We start from the raw sequence: 25,510 nt of genomic DNA on the forward strand, positions 1-25,510 counted from the left end.
TACTTAATTTAAAGCAGACACTCTGATGCAAAATTATGCAAACTACACATGTAAATTCTGAATCAAACTAAAGATGTGCATAATCTACTGGTGAGAAATTATTTCAGAAGACATTTATATTAAGGCTGAATGAGGTATCTGAGTGTAAGTGAATTAGTCAGCATACAAATGGTTGGTTGGAAGAGTTGCAAAGACCAAATGCTGTTTATATTTTCTCAGCTTCTATTTAGAAAACTGAAATGTCAATATATGTATTAATTTTTATTATTTTACTCAGCATTTTACGGCATTCAGGAAATGATCACAATGTAATAAAGTCAGACAAGATTATTTTTCAGAGGAGTTGGCAAACTGTGCCTGAATATTCAATTCATTGTCATTTCTATTCATTTTCTGCTGCACAAAAGCCTGGTGAAATTCTGCCCCAGCATGTGTAACATGTTGACTTCCTGACACTATTTTATCTCATTAAAGAGGAACTTTATGTCCAATAGCGTCTAGCAGTCAGCAGTGTTTCTAGGATATATTTAGAAATTACTATCTCAAGGAAAAAAGTTAAAGAATAAAGGAAGCATGTTTGTGTTGAGAATCGGATGAATATCCTGTTCCAGACCTACCTCCTGATTCTCCTTTTTTCTACTGACTCTTTCTTTTTTTCTGTGGATTAATACAAATGGTTCTGAGCTGACATTACTGAGGGCAAACCCAGCTCTGGGTACAAACTGAAATGCAGCCTAATCCTATAATCCACTCTCTCCTTTCTCAAGCCATTCCATTTTACACAGTGCTGTCAATGCAAACTGGACATTGTTGCTTCTCAAATTATACTTTGTCTTCCATACACACAAAAAAAATACCAAAATATAAGTACATCACACATGCTTAAAACACATAATCCACAGTCTGCACTTTATGACATAGATACACATGTATATGGGTTTATACATGATGAAGATTACATCACAGAGGTAAGCCATTGAGTGCATTTCACTGTCAGAACCGCACCAAACAGTACCTGGCACAAGCATGTACTTTCATGATTAACACCAGGGGTTGTCAGATTGCTATATCTGAAATAAACAGATTTACCCTGACAGATAATCAGCATTTTGTACTGCCTAATACATGTTTATCTTTCACTATCGACATAATTACACTAAAAGTGCACTTAATATAATCTTTCATAGGAAACTAAACAGGTTTGAATGATATGCTTATAATGGATTGGGGACAGAGTATGAAGGAGAGAAATATCAATACTAGATGTTTTGGGAGAACACATACATGAAGCAATGATGAGGGAATCAATGAACACCAGAAAAAAATCAATGGCAGTCTGTGTTTAAAGAATTCATTTACATAGTTTCCAAAGAAATCAGAAAAAATCCTACAAAGCTGTGAAATGTCCTCTTGATTTTTTCATGTCCTGATGCTTCTTTTCTTCTGACATGTGCTCTGTGCTCTCCTCTCACACAGAAAAAGCTAAGAAGGAGAGTCCTCTTAGAATGAATTTTATATTTGTCTGATCTATAGTCAACTCTTTCAAAAGTTTGCAATCTGGCTTTTGAACTTTGGTACTGGAAACTCAGAGTGGCCTGCACAGATACCACTTTCAGAAGGAAATTCAGCAAGCTCTGAACTAGCACCTATCACCCGAGTGGCTAAGAGCAGAGACAGGCATGCCGTTTTAAGAGCCGTAGAAATTCACACGTGCTGGTCCATAGGCATCAGGCCTTAAGGATATTAAATCAAGACCTGAGAAGCAGAATTAGGTGAAAATATTAATTTAAATCAACACTACAAATGTGACCCCCAGCATAGGAAGCATCTTTCTTTAAGGATATGCTAATTTACATCTGTGGTCTGCTCACTGCCTATGAGAAGACCTAAGAATTTTAAGCCTCACTTTGTTAGTAACAGGTTAGGATCAGCGCTTTGATGTCCCATAAATCTCTTTTCTTTTCTTAGCTACAAAATAAAATGAAGTCATGAAACATTTAAATACTTATGTCTGTGAGTGGGATCCAGGGTACTATAAATTTGATTTTGAACAGAAAACAAAATGAGGATAGTGAGGAACTTCAAATGTCTTCAGTGAACTTAGTATTGTTTTGGGCATGTAGCAGACTTATTTTATTTCTTTACTATAAAGCTGAGAAATGGGTATTTTTTCCATTTAAGGAAGCTGAAGCTCAGAGAGATTCAATAGTACTCCCCGTATATTGTATTCCAACTCAGGTCTGTCTGTCTGAAACTAGTACTCTTTTTGTTTCATTATGTTTTCTCTGTAAGTTCAGTTTACATGATTTTTAAATGTCTTTGGTTTTTGTTTTCCAATGAAGAATGCAGAACTTTAAACCAAGGTCCTACATCCCTCTCATCAATTAGAAATACATATCCACAGTCACCTGTAGACTGCTCCATCCCTCTCTGAATCCGATAATACCCCAGAAGCCAGTATACAATGGCTTTTCATTTGCTAATCAAAAGGATTTCACAAATACTCTTAACATCTCAATGGCTAAAGGCTGAAAAAATGAAATGACTAAGAGCTGAGAAACAAAATACCTCTAGCATGTGGTTAGAGTACCTCAATAGGTAGAAAATCCATATGTTTAGTTCCTTTACCTACCCCGAATCTTTGGGGCAACTGGGACCTTTCCCCTGGGCCCTGGCACCCAGAAGGGGATAGAAAGTTCTGCTTTCTATCCACGTTGGTGGACCCCAAACTGCTTTTTCTGTTTGGCTCCTGCCAGCACTGCCTCCTGAGGTCCACGTCTCATTGTTCCAAGAGCATGCTGGCTGGCAATCATTGTATCTTGGAAGCTGCCCTGAAACCCACTTCTCTGACAGGCTCCACCTCCACACTGGTTGGGTGATGGTGTCTGCCTGGGTAAAACTGGATTTGCAAAATTCCTTTTAGAGCCTGATTTATGGTTGTAAACTCTTTCTGTAGGTTTCTTATTGGATTGACTATTCCATAGTTTGCCTTAAAAGCCACCTTACATTCTCTTTGCTTCCATCATTGCTTAGGACCCTAACTCCTCTTAACGTATTCATTCCTGGGAAGCCAAAGCTTCAGGACGAAGAATAATTTCCTTTAAGATTAATTATTATTTCTATTTCATTTATAGTGTCTGAAGATTTAGTGACAGAGGTTTAAAAGCTGAAAACTGAAGTTAATAAAAAATGCCAAAGTCTGAATTCTTTAAAATCTCCTAAACCCTCTTCTCCTCATCTCTCTTCCCCATTCCCCCACTGTCTTCTGTATTTCTGTATTTTTCTCTTTGTCTTTCAATCTTCTTCTTTTCTTAACTTTTCACCTTGGTTCTTTTACCAGTTGCCTCTCCTTTTAACTTCCAAAAAGAGAAATCATAGTATATATTTTTTATCCATTGGAATAATTTCTTTTCTTGTTGCAATTTTTAAAATTAAGCATGTGTAAATTTTAATATGCTGTCAGAGAGCGTAGGCTCAGTATTTGGAATATAAGTCTTAAGAAATGTGTTGGATGGATAGATGTTCCTCTCATTGCTCCTGAAACAAATTTTTAAAAATATATAACGTAAGCTAACTCGATTTTTACAAAATTCAACCAACCATTCAAATGCATAGGTATCTGAAGCACTCTAGTCTTAGTGCTGAGGCTAGGACTGTGAAGGACACAGATTAAGTATGATTTTCACCCTCAAGTAGTTTACAAACTACTGGGAATACAAGAATATGTCCCATGAAACAACCTGGGAAATATGAAAAAAAAATGCAATTAGTGGCTGACTTGTGTGATATAAACTGCAGGCATTGAGAATAGACAGAAAAGAGGTCTCAGTTGCAGAAAGGGCACTTGATTAATTTTTCTAGGAGAAGATAGAAGGAACTATGTATAACAACAACCATAAAACAACAACAACAGTAACAAACAGACTTTCTAATCCTGGTACATCTTATCTAATGAAGTTTTGCTTACCAAAATGTACGTCTTATCTAATGAAGTTTTAGTTTTGAGCTTGAATATGTTAACTGTCCAGTCTGAACTGATTGCTAATACATTTCAGAGTTAAGTTGTTTAAATATTTTTGCACACCTTCCTCAGTGAGAAAAATCCCTTGGTTTTATATTTAATTTCAGGAAATTGACATCTTTTTAGATAGGGAGCTCAGTATTACAGCCAAAGAATTTAGTAATGAGGGACACGTTCTTCAAATGGTTGTAGGTCAATTTTAACTCCATTGAATGTTTCTATCAACATAGACTCAAAATCACCATCCTCTGTTCTCTTCTCACCACTCCTCCTTTTTTTTTTTTCTTTCAAAGAGAGAATATCAACCAAGTAATGGAGAAATCAAATCTGAAAAGAATGTCTCACAGGCTAAGGGACTCACTCAGCAAGAGATGATGGCAGGGTTAGCTCAAATTTAAATTAATTCCCAACCTTTTCCATACCAATGGTCGACATCTAACTTGGCTAATCCGGGCAAAACTGATATATTAAAATAACTTTAAAGATAGGTTCTTGGGCTTTCTGCCTGCCAGCAGATAGAGGTTGTGGATATACAGGGCAGTCCATCTGCCTGATACTTCAAAGAAGATCTAAAAATAATGCTGGTATCACAGAATACCATCAAAATTGTTTTTCATTTGTTACTTGAGAAATGTGTAGCTTGCTCAATTGCTACTGACCCATGTTCTGCAAACTTCTGCCACTTGATTATGTGTTGATGATGTTTGGGTTTTTGTTTATATTAGATGTCTGATATCCACAGGTCAAATAAACACAGTCTTTGAATCAGATACCTATGAGTTACATGCATAATAGTTCATCTTTTCACATTGGGAGGAAAGAAAGTGGGAGACAATTAAAAGGCTATCCCAAATAAACAGACAGAAATAAGGCCACAAATGCTGCCCTGTATAGACCTGTTCTTACTCAGTTCTCCTTAAGGAGATAACAACTACTGACACAAGAACAGATAGTTATATTCAATGTTTCACCATCAGACCATTTAAACATGCATTGCTACTTCATTTGTTTTCTTTATTTGCTTTTCTAATGTGCTGGTGTATTTTGGCTGGGGAAATTTTCATTCAGATGCATCCAGTGCAGTGAAAGGTAAGGAAAAGAGCCACTACAACCAGAATATTTTGAAGTAGGGCATGACAAGACAGAAAAAAGTATTTTTTCTGATGTGAACAGTTGTTTGCATCAAAATTTTAATTGTTATCAGAACTTCAATGGAGTTGCTAGGAAAGGTAGTTAGATAAAACCTCAGGTTAATTTCCATCATTACTGAGCACTTTACACCACTGACAAATTTTAAACCTATAAAGAGATGTCAATCTTGCTCTTTAGACAGAAAAACAAGGTGGGGAGTGGTGGCTCTTCAAAGGCTGTCAGTAGACAAGTCAGTCAATTACAGATCTGATTTAGTTCTTAACTCCTTGAGGTAAAAGACAAATGTTCTGTAAGAGTAACCATTCCTGACATGCATTAAATGAAACAACTTTTAAAAACTATGTGATCATGATAACACAGATTGAGGTGAAGAGCTTTGAAAAGAGTTGGAAAATCAGAATCAGATATTTGAATCCAGATGATAAATGGGCAAATCGGAGCACTTTTGCTATTTGTGGGGGGTGGACTGTCCCTACTTTTAGTCATCAGAGATAATTAGGAAGGCATTATTGTGTGAGTTTTCAAAGCCAGGAACAGAATAAACGGGTTCACATCCCAGTTCTATCCCAACTGTGTGGCCTCAGCTAAGTTACTTAACCTCTCTGTACCTCTCTTTATCTTTGAAATGGGGATGATGGTTTCACTGACCCCACAGTTGGTGGTGTACAAATTTAAGTTATTACCTATAAAGCAAAATCTGTTGGGTTTTCACTTAATATCATAATCAATCTGTACACAGCAATAACTTCCAAGATTTAGGAAATATATGGTATTATAGAATCCTTCCTGAAATTTGAAATATTTACAGATGATATAGGCAGTGAATGTCTGCTGATGACGCACTTCGTTTCCCCTTAAGCAGGGTTGCAAGTTTCTATGGCCCCAGTGAACACTCCTGAAGTTAGATAGAACTTATTAACACCTTCCATAGCATCCTTTTAAGATGATAATTTATCTTTTTAACTGTACTCAGTAAAAGCAGCAGCAAAGAGCCAGGTGGGAATAACAACATGGTATTATATATAGCCATAAAGTTTACCAGTTCTACAGATTCTGCTGCAAGGCACACTAAAATGGAGCAAAATGTAACTTATCTTGAACAGTTGCTTGAATGAGTTACTAGAGGAATGGCAAGTTTACAGATAAGGCAAAAGAAACCCAAGGGAGTTGAAGGCTGTGATCATTTTATTTAGGATGCATAGTTGTAAAACCTAACTTAAGGCATGCAAGTTAGGTCTTTGGAGAGTTTTCTCAGAGGTTTGCAAACAAATGCGAAAGTCTAAAAAATATGTGCTTTTGTAATAACTCTCTGTGAAATGATGGTTTGAGATTCCATGGGGAGTGCCTTTATACCTGTCAAACCCTCGTAATTTGGTTGAAAAGAGAATGCCTGGTTGTTTGCATTTTCTCTGTCCCCAAAAGATCTCCTTGGCCACTTTTTGTATCTATCCTCAGCCTGACTGCTGACAGAGTATTACATGGCGTTCCTTTGTTCTGAAAGGGCATCCTTTAGTTTCACACTAGTCTCAAGTTCACATAATCAGGCAATCCCACGCACCTTTCCATCTGTTAAGGTTTTCCTGTGTAGGGTGCTGTTCTCAAACTCGTTTTAAATATGAAATTGTCATCCTTTACTGTTAGTGACAAATCCTTTTCTTTCCCTGTAATGCTGAAGGTGTGAATGGAATTCTCCAGCGACAGCGTCTGGGAAGAAGATATTCATGGACAACTACATGGCTCAAATAGATAAATTCAATTAGCCCTTCCTGGAAAGCCTCAGTTTACTTTACAACTCAGTATTTCAAAGAATTTTAAAGAAATTCTAATTACTGGGTAAGAAATAAGTCAAATTCCTCTTCTCTCACTGTGAAGGGCTTTTATTACCCACTGCTATAAAACATATATCTTTGTTTTTTCGGTTGCTATCCTAGCTGAGTAGCTTGCATGCCAATAGGATCACTAAAATGCCACGAAGCAGAACATACTTATCTGTTAAATTCTACTTACAGTAACCTAACAAATGCTAGAGACAGAAAGATTGCCCTCTGCACAGTAATACTTGTGTAGATGTCTTCTTTATGCTAACAATGACAGGGCTTCATGCCTTGTACTGTACTCAAAAATCGGGGTGCATTTTTTTTTAATAGAAGACTCTGTATCAAAAAGAAAAAGAACTGCACATTTTTGGCATTGAGATATTTTATGTGGATAATAAATTTTTTTCCTTCGAACTCCACTAACTACAAGTATCTACCTAGAAGATGAAATGTAAGATTTATGTCCTCAGAACTATTCAGTATACCAGAGGATATTTTTTTCTTTTCAGTACTGTCAACTTTGTTTACTGCTTATGTTCAATTCTATCTAAGAGATTAAATAGCCTTGTCATAGCCACATGTCAAAGACTTCTTAGAAAAATAAGGTAATAAATACAAAATTATATTAATAAGGAGTAATTTCAAAGACATATTACATTTATTGAAATCTAAATTGTAACTAGAATGTTCTAATTATATTTGTACTAGTCAAAAAGAGATTTTAAAGTCTATAATGTTATGACATTTTAGTATGTTTTAAAATTGATATGACTAAGGAATGATTAAAATATTCTAAGTAACTTCAAGGAGACACATATGAAGTAACATAAGCCCAGGAATTGCTTACATAAATCACCATGTGTATTGTCAAATCTGCTAGCCTCTTACATGCATTTTTAATCCAAACTTAATCATTTGGCTATTGAAATCATTCTTAAAAATTGATCTCAAACAGAGTTATACAAACATTCAGGTTTTTTAAAGCCTTGCTACATTAAACTTTTCTATAATACAATTTCAATCTCAAAACAATAAATAATCACATGGATAATAACAGTAACTGAATCCTAACTAATTGTAATACTTCTGCATAGCCTAGTAACAATTTAAAAATGGTGAAGAATAAATCTATCTGACAGGCCTGTTAGGAATAAGGCCTTCAGCTTTTTGCTTTGCAGCAAAATGAAGTAAAATCTATTATTTTTTGCCGTTGTTAAAAACATTTCAACAGTTAGTTATTTTTCACAGAAAATGCTGCAGGAGGGCTCCAGGTTAAAAAAAAAATCTGTTACGGTAGAATTTTACACTTGGCTATTATTGGCCAGCATACATAATAAGTTAAAGCATACTGAGAAATTAATATTTTTCTAAGAGGGAAAACTTGATAGAGGATTATATTTCTACATTAGAGAGTGGATACTCTAATCTTTCTGGCATTGTAAAACTGAAGCTGTCTGCAGGGAAAATAAACATTATAATACCCGGCACTTAAACAATTCTACCTATACGGTTAAGTAACAAAAGCGTTAGGCACCTGGAATCACAGTATTTGTACCTAATGCCGGCAACAATATAAAGCATTCAAGTGACATTTGATAATGAGCAGACAGTGGAGGCATTACACACGTCTTTAGAAGAATCAGACTTCCTACCTTGAAAAGACAGATGGAGGTAAGTTCCTTTACAAAAAAAAAAAAAAGTTGTAAGTAAAGCCAGGCAGCAGTTGCAGTAAATTGAGTCCTTTCAGTCACTGTATACATACAGCAGTTCTGCAATAAGGGGAAAAATGTAATGGGAGGAGCGGCTGTGAACGAGTGACCTCCTCAAGCTGAGTCCTCTCTGTGAACCAGGCATTGAGAGCCACGGCTCCTGATTTGCATGGATTATCTCCACTTGAACAGATACAGAGCAGATACATTTAAATTGAGCTGGCACAATGGCAAAAAGATGGAAGAGTGCATGAATGAGGGACAGCGCAAGAGAGGGAGAGAGAAAGAGAAACAGACATGAGATCGGAGAGCGTGGATAAGCTGGTTCTTGCAGAACTGTGTCTCGGAAGAGCTACAGCTCCCTCTTCATGTCACAGTTGTAAGATAAGAAATGTTGTCATTAAGAACTGGTTAATCATAGAGAAAAATATACTCAGATTAGCTGATGTTTGATCCCATCCGATTTTTATGAACATTTTATGATTCTCCCTATTTTGTCATTAGGATTTTAGACAGCATACCAAAAATCTTTTATTAGTGGTCAGGTAAACAAATTTGGATGAAATTCTGAGTTTTGAATGTGATCAGTGTTTTGGCTTGAATGGCGTAGACAGCAATGAAAGAACACAGACAATTAGTTAAGTGGAATATTTATTTTGAAAGAAAATTAATCCCTGTTAACTTTCAAAGAGTCAGTGATATATACTGCAATGTAAATAGAAAATAGTACTTAAATATTTCTTAATGATTAATTGTCTGAAAAGAACCCAATTGTACTACTGAATGGGAGCTTTTTAAAAATCTCTTTAAGTTGCTATTTTTGTTTTTCATATTGCTTCTTATTGGCATTTCAGGGTAAAAGAAATCCCTCTCTTTGTACAATACAGATGTATCTTTAAATAAACAATGATTATTAACTTATTCATTTAGCATCTTTAGAGCTTTTCTGGGTTGTTTTATATTCATATTCTTGTTTTAAAAATGAGAAAGAGGAGAGGGCAAATATGATCATTACTCTTGCCAACAGCCACTCAATAAGTCCATAGCAGATCTCAGAAGAAAATAATAACTCTCTTTTAGCAAGCTAATGTGAAGCCTGCCTTCTCTTTGTGTAAAGGTGTCTACAGATACTTAAACAGCCCAGCAATTAGGTGAATTCAAAGGAAAAATCAGTCAAACCAACTAGTTGACTGAATTGATCATAGCCTTGTAGGAGCTAGCATTAACTTGGTGTGAACCAAATGATGTAGGTTAAATATATTTCAACAAATGGCATTAAAACTCTCAGCATAAACATATGAGCATATTTGCAGAGAGTAGTAAGGAGTTCAGTTAGATTTTTGCTGCTATTGGGACTCTATAGACTGTCAGGAAAGATAAAGAATTTAAACACACTGCACTTGTAAGAACTCTGACCTGATGGACAGAAGTGATACTTTAAAAGAAATCTCAAGGAAAATGCCAACACACATTTCCATGAGATTTAGTGACGATCTGGAGTTTCTAAAGTATGCAGACTTAGTGACTATAACAGTGTTTAGGAAACAATTGCCTGAAAGTAAAACGGTGAAGACAATAGTTATTTTATGTCTCTGACATCCAATAGTCTGATTGCTCTCTAAGTGGATGGGTGACTTCTCAGGTTTTTTTCTATCTATTTGGACACAGCTTGTACACAGGTTGGACTTGTAATGTTACTGAGGTGTTAATATTACTTTTCAGGTTGTAAACTCTTGAATCAGGGACCATACGATTTCCTCTAAAATATCTCCCCAAATATTTTGAAAGTGTCTTTTACATATTGTAGATGTTTCATAAATTTTTGCAGAAAAAATATTGAAAATAACAGCAAAGTGTTTATATTTCCTATACCAGTCATTTAATGTAAAAATTGGATTCAGCAATTATGATGTATTCTGTACTCTCATGAATAGAAAAGGAAAGGTAAATATAAACATCTTGTCATATAAAGGAAAGTGATAATAGTACCAGTAGTGCTAGATTGTATATTGACATGTAACCATAATTAGGTGCCCCTTATTTAAACCAGGGGATGCCTTCCAGATGGCATATTTAGGGGTCTGAGTCATAACTTTCTGGGCACCAGTTTTGTGACTCAGACATTTATCTGTTTGACCATGGGCAAATTAGCTAACTTCCTTATAAAATATGGATGATAAAATAACCTTATTTTATGCTTGGTATAATAAATAAAGGAAAAGGCTTAGTATAGCACCTGGGTAAACACTTAATCAGTGTAAGATATAATTATAATTATTACAAATCTGTTTCCATTGAGCTTCATTGTCTATCTTTAAACCAGGAAGTGTTATTATGGTGTCTACTGAATGTAGAACAAAGATGACTGTTTGTTATTGGATTTTTCTGGTCATTGTATGAGAGGGGGCTCCTCTCTGTTCCCTGACAACCAGAAAGAAGGGTGCTTTTACCTTTTTATAAAAGACAAAAATAGAAATACTCTTCTCAGGAGAGCCGGAGAGTGTTGTAGCAGCAGATCCAACCTTCTGCACAGGAATGGAAATGGATTGTGTGGTACAATGTGAAGGGCACCCAGAAGCACTCTGGTCCAGAAATATCTTCCCATCTGTCTTCTCCTATTTCCTGAAATGCCACCATTAGGGGTTCATTTCTATGTTTTACTGGGTTCCCAGTCTCTTTTTCAATTCACTCACTACTGGTAAAATTAGCACATGAACAAATTTACACTTAGAGTGACACATGAATTCACAGTTGTTTTGATTATTATTAGCAGAGATGCTTTTTTCTAGTAACTGGTTGAAGATCAGCATGCCAAGGAAAGATCAGATTTCAGTTAAGGTAGAGAGAAAGCTCCTTTGGCGTATGTGGCGCTGTGTGGGGGTAATGAGGATGGGGCCCCACCTGTGCTGCTAGTGTGGGAGGGACCCTGCAGCAGCAACTCAGAGAGTGACTGTGGAGGTGCTGGCCTCCTGGTTCACCAGAATGAGGAGGAGGGATTCATTCATTCATTCATTCAATAAAATGCAGTGTTTTGTCAGCAAGAACCTAGGGTATATATATGAAAATGTATCGTCCTTGCCTTCAGTTTTTAGCGGAAGTGATGGAAACAGATATGTAAACAGATTGATACTAATATTGGACAACTGTACAAAGGAAAAACATTCAGAGGAAAGAAAGTAAAGAAGGCAAAACACAGTTGGGGGTGATTAAGGAGTTCTCTATAGACTAGATGATGCTTCAGGTGACTCTTGACGACAGAGTAGGAGCTGTTTGGGCAAGTGAGGGATGCAGGAGGAGAAGGCCGGGGTGAATGAACACGAGGACAGAGGGCAGGGCAGCAGAAGAGAGCGCCACGAGTTGGGGCAATCAGTGGCATATGCTCAGAGCATAGAGTAGAGGATCAGTGGGACATGGAGACAGATCAACTGGAATGTTAGGGCACGACTGGGAGGAGGTCACAGAAAGGAGAAACACTGGGCATAAGCATGATGGATCATTTGTTCCTCCCGGGCCTCAGCCTTCGGCTTGCACATGCGTTCTTCCAGGCTCCCCAGACCTGGGAACACACACATAGAGACAAGTTTAAATGACAAGGAGTGCTGTCTACTGTGACAAAAAGGGGGATATAGTGCCAATTAGATTAGAGATCTAAGTATTTAGGGAGTGGAAATGTTGCAAAATTGTTTGTGAGTATCTGCCACCCCATTTCCTAACCCAAAATGGATATATTCTTACATGAATTAAAATTAATTGTATTTGGAGACTTCAGGTGCATCAAATCAAGGTGGGAATTGCTGCTAGAGTCCTGGAACTCGTTTAGCTTAGAAAAAATATCGCACTTTGAAATCCTTAGTGAGATGGATTACCAGCATTGATGCCATTAATGCTAATGATGGGTAATACTTAGAAAATTATATTTATAAAAAATAATGATAATCCAGTCAAACCAAGTAGCAAACCTCCCAAGTCTAATATAAGACACTATATTATAAGCTTCCCATTCTCTTCTATTGCTTGAATTTTAGTTATTTTGACATATTTATCCAGAAAATATTGAAGTTTCTATACTTAACCCAGGAATGACAAACTGCTTCTTGTAAATATTACGCTTACAGTAAAACTTACTATGAGATAAATGATTACATAGATATTGGACCCAGTAGTGGGAAATACATTTGAATTCTAATAAGGACTGGTTCAAGCTTAAAAACAATTAACAACTGTCAATTTCCCATAAACACAATGACAAGTAAAACCTCCAGAAAGGGCACCCAAACCACAAATGATTAAAAAATTATGCTGATTAACAGAATGATTGAATATATTAGGATTATTTTAAATTATCTTTCGATTGTCATCCTCCCTCCTCACCCCCACTGGCTACAATGGAGGTTGAAAGAGTGGTCTCATTCAACATTCCACTCTCTCCCAAATATTTTAAAACTATTTAAAGTTCCATAGCAGCCAGGGAGGTATGCTATTTGAGTTTCCCTTCAATAAAAACCTTGTGGTTCTGTGGCAAGGAATGAAGTTAGCTAACAGACGCCACCTTCGGAATTCACCTTATCAGATAGTTCTTAGATAATGACTAAGCTTAATGGGGTTCTTTGGGCCTGTCTGTTTCCGTCCAGTGCAGGATTCCTCTCATGGGCAGCTTTTATTCCTAGTTCCCTTTGGGTTGGTGAAGACTGTCAGATTTGCACTGTGGTCTGAGGCTTACCTGCTCAATCCTTGACTTTTCCTCTTTTGATTTTCAGAGGTTTGGGTCCCTGATCAAACTCTTAAGACTCTTACATCCCTGTTCCCTTTCAGTGTTTGCTTCCCAGCAGACACAAGTTCCTAACAATTAACAATTTTTATGTGATGCAGAACCAACTCTTTTTTCTCATTCCTTCACTTCAATGCCCACAGAACTGGTCTGGCTCTCAGGTATCCATAGGACTCCTAGACGGCTCCACAGCCATTTCTACTTCCCAGATATTCTTATTTTTGGAACAATATTCTTTGCAGAGGTAAAGATTCTCCAGGACTTGCTCCCACTGAATTGGTTCTCAGATTACTGCTTTGTTTCCACACCTCTGGTGTACTGAGTACAAAACATAAGCACTCTACCAAACGCAGCATTGAATAGCCCAACAGACTGATTAGACTAACTGCAACAGACAGACAGGCAGCCCAAACAACAGGTTGATGTACTTAGATCAATAAGGCTCTGGAAGACATTCAGGTTCAGTGCTGAAAGAAGTTCACATTAAGGAGAGTTTGAAAGATGTAAGAGAATCTAAAAGGATCTTGCTGGTAGGTAGCGTGAATTATTTGTGATATAAAGTGACAGAGAAAAATGGAGGAAGCATTAGGAATGAAGTCATTAGTGAAAATGATTGGGCACTGGGATTTTAAATTCAATTCCTAGCTCTACTACCAAGGTACTTACACATTTCCATTGCAAAAAGGATAATAACTTGCCATTGTATTCCATTTGTAAAACACTACCTGTTTCCCAGACAATGACATTGCTTAACAATAAAGGCATATCACTATTATAGAATCCTTTGCATTTTAGATTCTAAGATGAACATCAATAAAGAGGAAAAGAATCCTTCTGAAAAACTTTGGCGCCTGCAAGGCATTCCTAAAGAAAGACAGAAAGCCAAGTGACTTATGAGAAGAAGGTATCTACCTGAACTCTGAACCCTAAAAAAAGGGTCTACCTAACACCTGCTATCACTGAAGAAGTAAGTATATTATTAACTTGTGCATACAGATATAACTATTCCAAGGAATACTGCAATAATTTGTTGTTCCAGGTTAAGTAAGAATCCAACACCCTTAAAAATTTATCCCAAATATTTATGTTTAAAAAATTTAAAAAATAATGCTTATTTTGACAATTTCTTGCATACGCCCATCCTAATTCTGATCTTTGATTCGAAGCAATAGTTTGCCCCATCTGCAAATACAGGTTACAGATACTAAGTGTATAAGGATTCTGATGTGTATGTTGAGAGAATGGAGGAAGACCAAGAGCTCATGGCATTTGCTGACTGAGCTGTATTTTCATTTCTCTTCCAATCAATTCTTTCAGTTATTCTTTCATTCATTTATTTCTTTAGTAAATATGTATTCAATGTCTACTGTCTAGGGATACAGTGGTGAACAAAGAGAGACTTGTTTCCTTTCCTTGTGGGGTTTGTTAGCTAGCAAGGAATAAGTAACTATATTAAATGATATGCTAGATTGCAAAACCTGCAACAATAATTGGTAACTTCTGTAGATGAGTGGAGTCTGTTTTCTCATCTCTTGATTCTGGACTGGTTTTGTGACTTGCTTTGACCAAAAGAATTTGACAGAAGTTAAATTGTACCTGTCTTCCAGGGATCTTGTAGCCTCTGCTCACTCCCTTGGAACGCTTTGGCTGCTACGTAAACAATCCCAGGCCAGCCTGTGGAGGATGAGAGACAACATGGTGAAAGACCCCAGTCATCTCAGAAATCTCAGGTTAGGGCATCATAAATTATTCAGTCCCTGCTGGCCCCGTAGCAAATTGCAGATGCGTGAGCTTGTCTAGCCTAGTGGCCAGGCAAAGCCTGTCATCAATCTGCAAAATCATGAACTAAATACATGTTTTTTGTTTTTTTTTTCTGGTTTGGTTTGGTTTTAAGTCACTAACTTTTGGGGGCTTCTACAAAAGCAAAATAACACAAATGACAAAAAGAGCTATGATAGGAATAAACTTAGGGCACAGAGCACAGAGATATGTTAATCCAATCTATTGATGTCAGGGAAGTCTGCCAGAAGGAAATGACATTCAACCTGAGATGGATGGAGCCAGAGTGGCAGCTAGCTAATGACCTTGACCTCAGTGATGTAAAAGCTTTATAGGAAAGAAGGCATTCCTACCATATTCATCAGAAATAACTGCAGATATTCAAGCCAAAAACCCTGAAATTGCCCTTGAGTCTACTTTTACTTCTCACATAAAATCCTCTGTAAATTCTGTCATTTCTACCTACAAATATATCTAGGATCCAGCCATTTTTCACCATCCCTACTACTACTCTTCAGATACAGAACACATACTCACCTGAATTAGCTCCTTATGTCCTATGGTCTCTGAGGTAGGAAAGACTTCCTGCTTCCCTGTAGTCTATGTCCACCACAGAAACTAGAAAAAGTCAGCTAAACCACAAGTTAGATGTTGTCATTCCTCTGCTGAAAGCCCTCTGTAGTGAGTTGAATTGTCCCGACCACCCCAGAAGGTATGTTCATATTCTAACCGCTGGAATCTGTGAATGTGACCTTATTTGAAAAAAAAAAAAAATCTTCGAAGATGTAATTAAGGATCTTAAGATGAGATCATCTTGTATTATACAGATGGGCTCTAAATCCAGTGACAAGTGTCCTTATAAGATACAGAAGGAGAGGATGCAGTGACACTGAGGAGAAGGCCACCAGAACACAGGGGCAAATATTGGAGTGACATAGTCCCAAGCCAAGAAATGCCTGGAGCCATGGGAAGACAATTGAGGTAAGGAGGAATTCTCCCTTAGAGCCCTTGGAGGGAGCATGGATCTACTAAAACTGTGAGTTTGGACTTCTTCCCTCCAGGAGAACTATGGGAGAATACATTTCTGTGGTTTTAAGCCACTTAGTTCTTAAGAATCTATTATGGCAGCCCCAGGAAACTAACCCATCTTCCAAAGGTTTCTTATCTCTTTCAGAGTAAAAGATAACCACTGAAGTCCTAACATTGGCTCACAAGGCCAGGCCTGGACTCCCTGCCCCTACATCTGACCTCTCTGATACTATACAGACCCCTCTCCCTACTCTCAGCATGTGAGCCTCTCTGATCTTCTTACTGTTCCTCCATCACGTAAGGTATACTGCCTTCTCAGAGCCTTTGTATTTATTGTTCCTTCTGCCTAGCATGGTCTTCCCCTGGATATTCTACTTGTCTGACTCTTTCAGAATTTTCCCCAAAAATGTCTTTCATGTAGTGAAGACCTCCCTGAACACCCCATTAAAATTCCATCCATTGCCCACTAATTTCCATCCTTTGCCCAGTCCTCTCCATCTTCTCTGCCTTACTTCTCTCTACAAACCTCATCATCTTTGACTCAATATATGTTCTGTTTATTCGTTTGTTTGTTTAGTGTCTTCCAAACTAAAATCTGAGCTCCATGAGAGAGACATCTTTGACTTTTTCTCACTGCTTTATGTGCAGTATTTAGGATAGATGCCCAGTGAATAACTGTTCATTTTAATAAATAATATGCTTACAATGTAAGGAAATTATTTATATGGAGAATCTGGAAACTGTTGACTTTCTCTACTTCTTCTGGGAAACAGTTCCAAATCTCTCTAGAATTCCTGTTAACGACTGAATCGAACTCATGCTGCTAATTCTCTGGAGTAAAAGAGCACAGATGTTCTAATTTTACAGGACAATGTCACTATTCTGTTATGGCAAGAGGATCATATACAATTTGTACTTTGAAGCCCCTTGGTTTTAACTTGTCACTTTACATTTGACTTCATGCTAGGCTCTAGAACTCTGAGTGAAATAGTAATGAGGGAATAGCAGCAGCACTAGCAACAGGTAATGCAAGTTGAAATTTAGGGGCTTTTTAGAAGGTTCGAAGGGAAAAGGATGAAAAGGTGGATACACATGTAAAGCGGTCTTGGGATGAGGGACAGAGAACCTGTGTCCTTTGCTGATTTTCTTTGATGGGATTTCAAAGAATGTAGGGCATATGCTTAGAGATTGATAGCTTCTAAGCCTCCATTACATATATGTGTGGAGTATAAACACAGAGTTTGTACTAACCTTTACAGTTCATGCTTTCTATATAGGAGACTAAAAGCCCAACATCAAATGTATTTGGCGATTAAAATGAGTAGATAGATAGATAGATAGATAGATAGATAGATAGATAGATAGATAGATAATATGCATATATATGTACTTATTTCTCCAAAATAGATGAGACAATATAAATAAAGCATTATAAGGCATCTTTTGCACCATGCTCAGTCATCAGAAAAGGAAAATGGATAAAACAGAGAGCTTCAGAAGCTCCTGTCACCATATCCAGGCTATTTGGCTTTAGTATGCAACTTCAGAGATGTCTGCATAGCAACAAAAACTGGGACAGTACTTCTGTCCTTTGAAAAGCAAGAGGAGAGCTGAAATGAAATTATAAGCAATCAGCAGGAACATAAATGAGAGGCTGTATTCCAGAACTGGAATTAGTTCAACTAAACTAAAGTCTAACATAGTAAAGGGGTTTACAATGTTGTGGTATTTTAATTAGGGCTGGAGTTTGGGTTAGATTCAGATAAAAATCCTCAACTTCTTATCCCTGGCATACCAGCACTGCCCAAACATCTTGGTTTGCAAAATTAGGCTGGGAATAGTGCCCAAACAGGATTTCTGCAAAGATTCTTGGGACTTTCTTTTTTGACTAAGGCTTGAAATTCTGCAAAGATTGCAACAAACCACCCCGCTTTTTTTTTTTTTTTTAAATGTTTTGGCTAGAAGCTGGGAGTGAAATAACATAAAATGTTTATGTGTACTTGCAATAAAAGTTACCTACACTAGTTTATGTATTAAAACAAAGTTTGAGTGAATTTTTTTTTATTTTCTCAAGACACATACTACAGAAAAACAGACTTAACTATATACTTCAGTTTGATGACAAAAGGTAATAAATGGATAAACATTTAAATAAAAACTCCAGTAAATCTGGAAATTGGTCATACATGAGAATATGAGGAATTCAATGAGAATTAAAAAACACATTATAGCATTAAAAAATTTCCTGCAGTATTGTTCTCTTAGTGCTTTGTAGTGAAAAACAGTGGTTGAAATGTCTCTTCCACACTTTTCTCACCTAGTAGAAAGTGGTCTTGGCAGGGGGATTTTAGACTTTTAAGTGAAATGACCTGGAATTATATGCAAATTTGTTACACAATTTCAAGGAAATGTTGTGACAAAAAGAGAAAAGTATACATCATTCAACAAAACTGTGTTAAACACTTTGATTTTGAAAATACAATGGACAAAACAAACCCCAGGGAGGTTGCAGTGAAATGGTCTAATAGGGGATGCAGACATTAAAATGGAAAACAGCCATCTGTCTGCATATCTATCTATCTATCTATCTATCTATCTATCTATCTATCTATCTATCATCTATCTATCTATCTATCTATCTATCTATCTATCTATCTATCTATCATCTCTCTATCTATCATCTCTCTATCATTACCATCTATTTAATTATAGTCTGCAATATGTTTTATGATGAATTCAACTTGAGTACTCTGATGTAAATGAGTTGGGGGCTGGAGAGTATACAGAGAGTGGCCAAGGAAGATTTAAGATTTAAGCAGAAAACAGAAGAGTAAGAAAAAGTCACCGTGTGAGGTATGAGGAAAAGAACATTGCAGGAAGGGGAAACATCATGTGTGATACCTTGGTATGGGAAAATATTTGGCATACTTAGGAACAAAAAGAAGGTCGGGGTTGGAACTTAGAGAGGGAGGAAGGAAATGGCAGGAGGTGTAGTTGGAGAGGCAAGACTGTGAGACCACTCAAGCCTCCAGAGGCACAGTAAAGATTCTGACCTTTGTTCTAAATAGAGTATAAAGACTTTAGAGGGGTTTGCATATTGCTCCAGGATGGGGCAGGGGTAGGGTGCCACAACTTTGTCGCGTTTCCGTTTTTAGATTGCTCCCAGCTGCTGCGGAGGATGGCCTGGACCGAGGCACTAGTGAGAGTGGGGAAACCAATGAGGAGGTCACCACCATCAGAAAGACGGAGTACAAAGCGGGGTAGTAAGGGAAACAAACAGGAGTGGTAGAAGGTAGAAAAATAAAAGGACATGGTGATGGGCCATGAGGAAAAAGAAAGACTCAAGAATGACTTCTAAGTTTCCGGCTTTAGCAATGGGTAAATGATATAACTTTCAGAGATGGGAAAGGATAGGCGAAGAATTAGATTGGAAGGAAATGAGAAATTTTGTACACGTTATGCTTGCGAGACTCATGGTACCTCCAAGCAGAGATGTAAGGAACATAAGTGGTTGGATATAGGAATCAGGTGCTTAGAGCAGCCTGGCCTAGCAATATAAATGAAGAAATGTGATTATAATGAAGTACCCTCTCTGCTTAAACACCCTCAGTGGATTCCCACTGCTACAGCATGCAGTTCAAGGTCTTAAAATTGTTATTGAAGCCCTTCTACCATCTTACCTTTACAAACTTACATGATTTGTTATACATACAATTACTTTCTGGATTCTAGTACAAGTTAAAATGTAAAGTGACAAAAAGCAAGATGCTCAGTTCTGCAAATGATCCTCTCCCTTCTACATGATAGAGTCCCCTGTGTATTCACACTTTGTTTTTACCTCAGTAATAACACTTAATAGATGACAACACCATTTATCTATTTATAGTTCTGTCTACTCTACTGGAAAGCGCATTCATCAAGGACAAAATAGTTTTTATTAATCTCATTATACTCAAGGCCTAATACTCAGGCCCCAAAGTGCTTGACACATAGTACATGCTTAATAAATCTAACTGGTAATGCATATTAAACAGAGCAAATAGTAACTAAATGTGCTTGGGGAGTGTTACAGACTCTGTGAGCTCAATTCTGGAGTACTGTTGAGTAGGGGCTGGGAATTCCATAAGAGAGTAAACTATCTGCCCAGATATGACATACTTGATCTTCCGTGCAGTGTTAAATGGGGGTATGTAGTAGGTCCTGTGTTTGGTAGTGATAGTTTTAAACTCTCCCACCATGCTTGGTACTCAAGGGGCAACTGAAGGGAGGAGATGTTATAAGGAAAAGAAACCCAACGTTCTTTTCTCCCCCTCGTAACTTAACCCTCACAATGCTGCCATTAATAGAACAAATAGATGCTATTTTCTTTCTACTTCTAAACATATTTAGGCTGCTCCTCAGAGATTTCTTTCCCTTTTCAAGTCTGTCTTGGAAGTGAATTTTCAACTGATTCTATTTCTATAACAATACACTTTGGAGCCAAAGAGTACATTTTATGACATGTTGTGGCTGGGCTCCTCATTCTCTAGGGATGACCTGGCCTAGCCATGGGTACTCTCCCAGTACAGCCTGGCTCTTCTTCAGGAGAAATTAAAAGGATCTCCAGAACCCATGTGGTCTTTAGTTGGCAACAAGCTCAAGAACTCTGCAGCATCTAGTTTCTTAGGTCTAACCTATTTTGAATGGTATAGTAAGCCCCAGAAAACTCGGAAGTTTTAGAACTGCTTCATAATTCAGAATGTGAACAAGGCAATGTCTGGGAAGACCTGTGCATCAAAAGAAAAAAGGAAATGTGAAGGTGGCAGCTTGAGCTTATATTTTAAGAGGGTTTTCCTATTGTGTGGCAAGAGACAGAAACTGTAAGAGCCTGGAATAAAGGTTACAAATTCAAGTGCCATCAGAAGCCAAGAAAGCAAAGTGCAAGAGTGAAGCAGGCCTGGTATTGGACAATGGAGCCAGCATAGTGAACCATGGCCAACTGGAAAGTGCACGCCTGCCCTGCTTGAACCGAAAATAGATACAGTAATTAAAACAAAACAAACAAACAAAAAACATGAGAGAGTGAGCCTTTAGGCATATACATCAGATCATGCTACTCTTCTGCTTACAACCCTTCAGTGCCCTCCCATATCTCCCAGAGTAGAATGTAAGGCTCTTCCATTGCCTTGGAGGCCCTACTTGGACTGGCACTTCTCTGATCATACCTCTTATTATCCTTTTCTGCTTCTAGCCATTCCAGCCCCTTGGCCTCCTCACTGCTTCTTGAATGCAATCAACATGTCCTGGTCTCAGGCTTCTCTACTTCTTGCACCCTCTGCCTGGAATAATCTTCCTCCAAACTGAGCATACATTCCATCAGTTTTGCCAAGTGTCTACTAAAATGGTGCCTTATTATAGACGCTGTCCCTGATAGCAATCTGCCTTCATCACTCTCAAGCTCCATTACTCTGTATTATTTTTATTATATTTATCACAATCAGACATCTTATATTTCTGAAAACATTTGAAGCGAATATAAAGTATTATTTCCATAGCCACATTTTCTTAAATATGAGTTTGTGTTTGTGTGTGTGTATTTTACCAGTGTACCTTGCTTTTTTCCTGAGTAGATATTTCAATGTATGTTACACTGAAAAAGCTGTACATTGTGGGGTTTTAAGTCACAATTTTATTCTTTTCCTCAATTTTCTTCTAAACAGCCTCTTTTGAAATGCTTTTCCCTTCCACTGTATGAACTCTTGGACGTATCTCCTTATATTCCAGGTCACTCTCTTTAAATAACGCAATTATTTTCCAGGTTTTAAAGTCTAATTTAGCATACTCTGAAAGTTTCATTTGCTGCTCTATCTTAAACCTTCTTCTGGACCACCAGTTTGGGACTGACTTGGCTGAGTCAATGGCAATGTGGAGAGGGTTATGGCTGGCTTCTTCATGCTTTGTCTTACCATTCTACCTCTTCTTTTCTTCCCCAGCAGCATTCTGTCCTGGCTCTTCAGGTGCCACTGTAAACTGAAAGAGGTGCCCTCTGGGTGTGGCAGATGCCCACGTGTTAACTATTTCACAGAGAACTTTTGTAGATTCTTCAGAAATGATCCATCTGAGGGTTTCCTACGGGGCTATTCCTTAGCTCTGACTGAATGTCTAAAATGCCTCATTAGCTTCTGCATACAGTGGTACTTTCTCTCTGGATTTCCCTTTAAGTCCTTAAATTGACTCAAGACCAGCTTTCCTCTGTGGGTCTACTTGGCCCAGAAGAACATGTCTTTATTCTTGCCCTACACCACACATTCCCCCCACCTCCTTCGGTGGAAGAGCAGCCATCTCTCTCCGAAGGCACTACTACTCTTCCTGCTCTGCTAAGCCAACCTCTTTCTTTTAGACTTTTCCTCAAGCCTGTTCTCAATCTCGAGAAGAAACATGCCAGGTGTTTTGGATAGCTATTGAGAGCTTCCTTCATTTGGCCCATCTGCAGCAATCTTCAAAGAAATCCTTTCCCTATAAACCTCTTGACTTACTTATATCTGCCCTCAAGTTATAGTCACTAAGCCATTTTAAAATATCCTGCATAGATGTTCCAGCATCTGCTAATCTTAGCCTTTGGAGCACTGAACAAAACTCTAGAAAAAAAGGGAATGTCATACTTAATATTCCACTGCACATACATTAAATGCATAATTTATATGTTATATTTGCATCACATTAAAAAGGTAGGCTTTTTTATGGCATGGCAAAAGCCCCACAACTCAAAGAAATGCAAAATGGATCATTAATCCTTAAAAATATCCCATAGAAATGAGTAGAATCCTGTGAAATATAAATGTATATATATTTTAATGATGTTCATATATTTTATTTATACAAATGCAACACATAGATTTAATAGTTATTTAACATGAAGACAGATCAATGGCAATATCTGCTAATATATTTGAAATTCCATTAGAGCGAGGGCATTATTCTAAGGGAAAAATACAGTGGAATGAGTTTAAGGCAATTCAGACAAGATTATCTGCAGATCTTTTCAACAATTTGTCTGTAATGACACAGAATTTGTGAACAATATCAAAGAGAATAAAGGAGCCTTCATATTTTTGCAATAAATAACCTTTTATTCTCACCTCCCTTTAAAAACAAAGAGAGACAATTTTAGGGAGAATGTTGGTGAAGCATTATGAAAGTAATGGAAAATGCGAAGGAGCTATTTCTGTGCCTCATTATACATCTTAAATTGCTGTTCCAGTATCCTAGATTTGTTTAAACAGTTAACTACTGCCAAACATAGCAGTAGTTGACTCTCTGAAAAAGAAAAAACTGATTGTACTGTCTGCTTGTGGAACACGCAACAAACCAATGCTGATGGATGCCCAAACAACATGGAGGCCCTGTCCAGACTGAGCCACATGCCTAGGGACGGGGGCACTGGAGAATCAGGACTGTGGACAGCTGAAGTTTGAATTTGCCAAACTTGGCAATGGAGTTAAACTGCCACCTTTACACAAAGCCCAGGACAAAGAAAATCAGGGCACCGAAATGCACAAACAATGTAAGCTGTAAGATAATATAGAATTTCTATTATCCTTTGAATGTCACTTCTACATAAGAAAATAGCATTGTTCAGAAATGTGGGGCTATCTGAATCATCCAGGCCTTCTTCATCTTTCCCAGTTCTATTTGGGTTTTTAGATGAGAATGTTGGGTATTGACATGGTTTGGCTGTGTCCCCACCCAAACCTCACCTTGAATGTAACTCTCACAATTCCCACATGTCATGGGAGGAACCTGGTGGGAGGTAATTGAATCATGGGGATGGGTCTTTCTTGTGCCGTTCTCATGATAGTGAATAAGTCTCATGAGATCTGATGGTTTTAAAAATGGGAGTCTCCCTGCACAAACGCTCTTGTTTGCTGCCATGTGACACGTGCCTTTTACCTTCCACCATGATTGTGAGTCCTCCCCACCCATGTGGAACTGAACTGTAAGTCCATTAAACCTCTTTCTTTTGTAAATTGCTCAGTCTCTGGTATGTCTTTATCAGCAGTGCAAAATGGACTAATACTGGCATAAATCCCACAACACCTCATTTTTTGAATAATTGTTTACCTAGCTGCTGGAAGAGTGGGGCAGAGGGCCAGCTTTGCCATCCAGGGTTTTGTTTATGAGATTGAGGCATTATAATGGGCTGAAGCCATTAGCGACTTAATTATTTGAAACAGATTTTAATCTCAGAATATGAAGTGATTCTAGAGGGAAGAAGCACACGCATATTCAACTATCATGGCCATTAATAATAAATAAATACATATTTTCTGTTTTTTTCTTGGATGGTCCTTATAAATTTAAAATTAGGAAATTGGCTGAAAAAAATGAATTTCATATTTACTCGTAGTCACTATATGTTTATATATCCCATACCCAGAAAAATGCAATACTAACATCAAATCTCTGAAATCAAAGTGAATTATCAAACATTTAAAGAAAGGCACGAAGAAATGAAGATAAATATTACCTTTGCTGTACTTATCTCAATAGCTCTAACCACAGACAGTATTGCGTACTCTACACCAACCTGGAGACATGGTGGGAGCCCATGAGACCCCGAGGACAGAGATTATTGAATATTTAGACCTATGGGAACTGTAGCTCAGAAGCTTTAAGGAGAGAAGGCTACGTGCTTAGGGCTGCATACATGATGAGGCAAGGTCCTCTCTATTTCTATCTGCTTCTATGTCTTTTTCTCTCTCCTCCAATTTCCACAATAGATCCCCAGTTTTATAGCTAAGTAGTCAAGAGGAGTCCAGCAGAATTGAGCTTCAGTTCTGTCTTAATTTCACATCTATATGATGGGGGGAATTTAATTTATCTTTCCAAATTTCAGATTTTTTTCATCAATTTTATCTGAATAATAACAGTATCTACCAAGAGTGTTAATGACATGAGGTTTAAAATACGTAGTGGATAGTTTGACGTGGAGTAAGTATTCAACATATGTTAGCCATCGTTATTTTTTCTTTTATGCCACTCATGTTTGGTCTATAATGGCTTACCCAGCCATGAAGATTATATAACCTTTAGGCTTAGTTCTCCATAGCTAACTAACTCAGTAATTTAGTTGCTCAATTCCAAATTCCCAAAGAAGGATGTTTTTGGGGGTCACGCCACAAGTCCTAAGCCACTACCATGTCCATGGAGTGACTGCCTTTTCATCAGGTATCCATCCCTGGCAGAAAGAGTTACA

General features: G+C 37.5%; 1 protein-coding gene and 1 pseudogene across 3 annotated transcripts in view; both read right to left on the bottom strand.

Moving 5' to 3' along the window:
* ADGRL2 (adhesion G protein-coupled receptor L2) overlaps window positions 1-8,694 on the bottom strand; it is a 696,353-nt gene extending 687,659 nt beyond the window's left edge. For 2 of the 3 annotated variants that reach the window (XM_058439634.1, XM_058439632.1), the window contains exon 1: window positions 8,643-8,694. The gene's annotated coding sequence lies outside the window, so the exon portion shown is untranslated. The remainder of the gene's footprint in view (window positions 1-8,642) is intronic. The other variant, XM_058439633.1, reaches the window with a different exon arrangement.
* Window positions 1-25,510, bottom strand: part of LOC116467981 (heterogeneous nuclear ribonucleoprotein A3-like) — a 152,007-nt pseudogene that overhangs the window by 114,313 nt on the left and 12,184 nt on the right.

Source organism: Hylobates moloch, unplaced genomic scaffold, assembly GCF_009828535.3.
Source record: "Hylobates moloch isolate HMO894 unplaced genomic scaffold, HMol_V3 SCAFFOLD_5, whole genome shotgun sequence".
Taxonomy (NCBI): Eukaryota; Metazoa; Chordata; class Mammalia; order Primates; family Hylobatidae; genus Hylobates; species Hylobates moloch.